A 5,747-nucleotide genomic window follows, 5' to 3' on the forward strand; every position below is an offset into this window, starting at 1 on the left:
GTGAAGGCTGAATCTACACAAGGCAAAACAATTGTACATTAATTAGCCTGAAACCCTTTTTCTCCACCCTTGACCTAGGGCAAATGTGAACTGTCTAAGAATTCCATATAAGTATTCTGATCTTCCCAGGGATCCTTGAGAGAATGAGTTAATAGAAGGTTTACTCCTAGAGGACAAAGGGTTATATTTAGAAGTCTGAGATCATACTGAGATCTATTCTCTGGGGGGAACTAACCTCATACACTGATCATTACTTTTGCCCTGGTTTCTTCTTTATCCAACTTTGGCACTATAATATCTGGTTTTCTATCAGATCATGCTAGATAAACTTACTTGGGTGTAGCAGAAATCCTGGGAACTGTGATGATGGTGGTGGTAGAAATACTCATGCTTTGATATAAAAGTGACTTATGTATAATGTACCTCTGTGCCTCAGTTTCATCATCTCTAAAATGAGGTTGAAAATGGTACCTTCTGTTCTAAGAATGCACTTGTTAGATGTGATCTAGCAAAGCTAGTACAGCCAAAGGAGGGAGGTTTGGAAAGAAAAAGTTTATTTGCTCACAGGTCCCAAGATAGGGCCACAAATAGCACACAGGGCCATCAGGGAAGTGCCAGGTCTTGGTCTGGTGGTGGGAGTCAGTAGGGAGGGGAAAATCTGTGCAAGAGCCTTTATTGAGGATTCTGTGGGAAAGTCAGGGCCAGGCAAACAGCTTAGGGTTGGCCAGTTTGAATAATACCCAGTAGGCTTCGGGCTATAGAGGTAATTTCTTGTTATTTGGTGTCTGGCCCTGGGGTGATTTAGGGCAGGGGAAATATTGGTTTGGTGTGTGAGAGTTAGATAAAGAGGTAGTTGGGGCTACCGACTCAGGATTGGTTGGTTTGTAAATGAGAGATGTGCTCCTGGCTGAGCCTTTTGCTAGCTCTAAGAATTGGCTAGCCCTGGGAGGGGCCTCTCTTACCAGGTATGTGAGGCCCCCAAATGCCAGTGGATCAGAGATACAGAAAAAAATAGGCAATATAATTGACCATATTATCACTGGGTGCCAAATAGACACATACAGAGTCTAAGAAAACGCAGAACACCTACCTTGTGAGATTTAATGATTTCACACATATGTAGTCCACCAGCCCAAGCTGGTCTCATGTCCCCAATCTAACTGCATGGAGAATGAGGTATGGAAGGGAGCACAGCTATCTCTGCCTATAAAGACCGGGTCCAAGACAAGTAAGGCCTTTTAGAGTAGGCGAGTTTAGAAAGCAATTGGAGAATTTTAAACAATGGTCCATGGTGAGTGGCATGTTGGGATTGTACGGAATAATTAACGTGAAATGATTTATATGTGGAATGATTTTTAAGCAACTAATTAATTTTATAAAAGGTAGGTCAAACTGTATAGAGAATCAGAGTAAAAGTTATTTACAGAAATTTAAACATTTTAACTGTTCACTTGGCATTTTGTTGATATCCAGGAAGAAAAAAAAACAGGACATAAAAGGAAATATACTAATAAGAGATTTTTTTTTTTTTACATAAGGATAGAGATCAGCGGTTACTTTGATGCATATTTGAGACAGTCACAATGTTTGCACTGAGGGTAATGTGAACCTTTAGGATGCTGTGGATGTGACACTGTGAGGTACAGGTTTTGCCATCTCTGTGTATGTGAACCTGAATTAAATGGTGGAAGTGTAGGACTTGGATCGACAAAACCTGGATGTGAATCTCTGCCTCTTCCTGGCTATGGGACTTTGAGTCATTCCTATCTGTAAATGGGAACAACAGTGACACTGTTGTGGGTTTCCAACGAGCTAGTGTTTTTGAAAATGTTTCCACTGAGAGCTCATTCTCACAATCCTAGCTTCAGTATCTAGTCATAATAGCTATCCCATGAATAGCCCCTCAATTCTTAAGGAGTTCACTAGAAAGGTAGACCATTCACTCCTGCCACTAATGGGAACTCAATTGTTAGATTCTTTCATTGTGTATGTAAATGGATAAGAGTTCAGACTTTGCTTTCTATTTGACTTTACTCCCCTAAGCCTTAGTTGTCTCATCATTAAAATGAGAATAATAATACCGTCAACCTCATGGGTTGTCATAATAATTAAATGAAATTACACATATAAAACACTTAGCTCAGTACCTGACACAATAATCACTCAATAAATGGTTGCTATTATTAGTCTCGTTTCAAGTACACATGAAGGAGTTTGATCTACACTTTTAGGATTCAGATACAAACTAATCTATGTCTCAGTGGAATCAGTGAGAAAGTAGAAGGAGTTAACTAGTGTTATTAAATAATTATTGGTCAAAAGAGCTGTTACTAAAGGACAAGTGTATCTACTATAACTTTCAGCAAAGCTCTGCTATAGCTCAGGTGTTTTTTTGAGAAAATACAACACTAATAAAAACCTATTGACACTTCATAATTTGAAAAAATAAATAAATTTCTTACATGTCTTGATTAATAGTGAACTTTTATTGTTAATACTAGCAACTTACAGTAATGTTAATGACAATAAGAAAAACTACTGTTTAACTTAGGTGGAAATTATTTAAGAAAGAAGAACTATGATGACTGTTTAGTCATGTAAGTAACAAGCATCTGTTATTTCCTGGGCACTGGAATAGGTGCCTTAGGAGATAACAATAGTCAATAAGAACCAATATTTACCATGGGAAAACATATTTAAAACAATTAGACCAACCTGCCGCTCAGTAGGAGCTTAAAAATTAATTCTTCTTTAGTTCTCTCAAGGAACTTTTAAGTGATATAGAGAGATAAGAGACATGGAAAATAAAATTTATACCACAAATGGTTTAAAAAAAACTATCACGTAAGTAGTACCTGCAGTGAATGCTGTAGAAGTTCCATTGGTTCATCATTAAAGAAAGCTTCTAAGGGGAGATGAATTTAATGTTTGTGTGTGCCGCAGGAGTTGTGAGATGATGCCTAGTAATTAGCATAAGCTTGAAGCCAAATAGCTGGAAAAACATGTTCCAGGACATTGCAGATCGAATCATATTTCTATAAAAAGAAACTACTGGATGTTCAGCTGACAGATCATCAACCATAAAAGGAGAGTTTAATGGATTTCAATCATTATCTAAAGACAAAATCACAGAGCCAAGTTTATGTGCATCATTAATCATATCTTGTGAACCTGGTAAAAGAAAATGTAACAGCAGCATCAGATGAGATATTTTTCCTTTTATGATTTTTATATTGCAATATTTGATTTTTTGAGACTCACTAAAAAAGAGTGGTTTCTTGGAGCAATCTCTTTAAGGGATGTGCATGCTCTTAGTGGAGATACAAAATGGTGCAGAGGAAGACGCTAAAAACAGTGAGTGCTTTATAAAGCTATTGAATTTTTTGCTCTTGCTAAGATTTAAATGCTAGAAGAAAGCATATCACAATCTAGAGGATGTGTATGTAGATATGTGTAAGGGTGTCTGTATACATATTTTAAACCACAGCCTCTTTCTTCATTTTAAATTATACTACTCAACCCAATTGTTTCCTCAACTGTTTTAAGTTAACTGATCTTCTTGGAAAATATTGAAAAAATGATATATCTGGCAGACTTGTGAGTCTTTTCTTATTTTTAAGAAAAGCATATTCGTTAAGGTGGTTTCTTATAAAATAAGTAGCTTTCTGATATGCCACACTTTTATAAAGAAAAAAATAAAAGGAAAATATTCCATTTACTTTTACAATTAAACAGCATTAATATCTAGAATAGCCTTAAGAAATGTGCAGGAATCGGATGGATAAAATTATAACATTCTACATAATAGTATGATAAAAACGTTTGAGAATATGGCAAAAGCTTTAAATAACTGGAAATATATGCTTTAGAAAAAGTAGACTTAATTTTTTTAAACAGGTCAATTTGGTTTAATATCAATAAAAATCCCAATTTGTTGTGGACAAGGTGGTGAGGAACTTGATAAAATGATTCTAAATTTCACTTCGAAGAATAAACATTTGAGGATAGATGGAAGAATTCTGAAAAACAAAAATATTAAGAAGGAATATTGCCTAATCAGATGTTAAAATATATCATAAAATTGCTGAAACAAAAACAATGTGGTACTGGCTGAGAAATAGATGGTAAAGAAACAAATCACAATGTCCATCCTCAGACCCCAAAATGTATAAGGATTTAGCATCTGAGAATCTTGAATCAGAGAGGAAAATGCACATTAGTAAATAAATATTTCTCCAACATGTAACCATTTGGAAGAAAAAGATTCTTACAGTGCTCTTTATATTATTTATACTTGTTAAAAAAAGAAACTATAAACATAACAAGAAAATATGGGCAGATTTTTAAACATCATATTGGAGTTGGAGAAGGCCTTTTTAAAGTAGGACACAAAAGCCAGAAATAATTTTAAAAATAAGATTGATAAATTTGAGTGTAAAAAATTAAATACTTCTGTATAGAATAAACATTCTAAATGAAACTGAAAGACAAATGGCCAGTAGGAAAAAATATTTTACATGAGAGACAGAGGTCTACTATCCTTAATACACAAAAATCTCTTATAAATTAAGAATATACGCGCCAGTGGGAAAATAGCCAAAATAAAAAAAAAAAACAAACTACAGCATACAACGGAAACAGTTTTGTTGTTCAAGAAAATTAATGGGAGACCAAGATCAAAAGGGGAGGAGAACTGACGTTAAACTTAAGAGATAAAAGTACAAAACAATTCTCACTAGTGGAATAATGTTTTTGTTATGGCGCAAGGTATTTCAAACTCACTAAATTGCTTGCAGAAATATTTGTATTATATACTGAATGTGATTCTAATCTTTTCTAAAGTTCTTTTAAAATTAAACTTAAAAAAATCTTAACCAAAAGGGTATTTATTGGTTCACATACCTGGCAAGTACAGGGGGTATAATAGCTTAAGGCATGGTGGGATTGAGGGGCACAAACTTTGTTAGGACTAAAGTCTCCATCTTTTGGCTCTGCTTTCCTCTGCACTGGCTCCACTCTCTGTTTGGCTAATGTAGTCGGCCTTGTTGTTTCAAGCTTTTCATTTATAAAAACCAAGCAACTTCAGTAAAAAGAGCTTCTTTTCCTCCACAGTTAAGTAACACTGTACCAACTTGAATCGTATGACCATTTCTGAACTAAAGTTAAGGAGATAAACTAGACTGATTGATCAGGCCTGACTTATATACCCACCCATGAAGCCCAAGGTTGAGTCACACCATCTGAACTGAATAGACTGAAAATAGAGGTGGTTCCAAGAAACATCTGGGAATTGTTATAAGGAGATGAAATGAATGCTGGGCAAAAATTAACCTTTTTATTTTGAGATAATTGTAGATTCATATTCTGCTGTTAACGTTGCCCTGTTATAGCCACACCCACTTCCCCTCTGCCTTTCCCCCACCTGTAAGCCAACCAACCGTTAATCTGTTCTCCATTTCTATAATTTTGTCATTATGTAAATGTAATCATAAATTTGTAACCTTTTGGGACTGGCATTTTTTCTTTTTTTTTTTTCCACTCAGCACAGTTCTCTGGAGATTGATCTAGGTGGTTGCATATATTAACATTGCTCTTTTTATTTCGGAGTGATATTCCCTGGTATGGATGTAGTGTGGTCTGTTTAACCATTCACTGTTGAAGGATGGACGTTTGGGTTATTGCCAGTTTTTGTCTTTTAGACACGAAGCTGTTAGAAATATTAGCGCACAGGTTTCTGTGTGAACATA

This window comes from Pteropus vampyrus, unplaced genomic scaffold (assembly GCF_000151845.1).
Source record: "Pteropus vampyrus isolate Shadow unplaced genomic scaffold, Pvam_2.0 Scaffold67, whole genome shotgun sequence".
Taxonomy (NCBI): domain Eukaryota; kingdom Metazoa; phylum Chordata; class Mammalia; order Chiroptera; family Pteropodidae; genus Pteropus; species Pteropus vampyrus.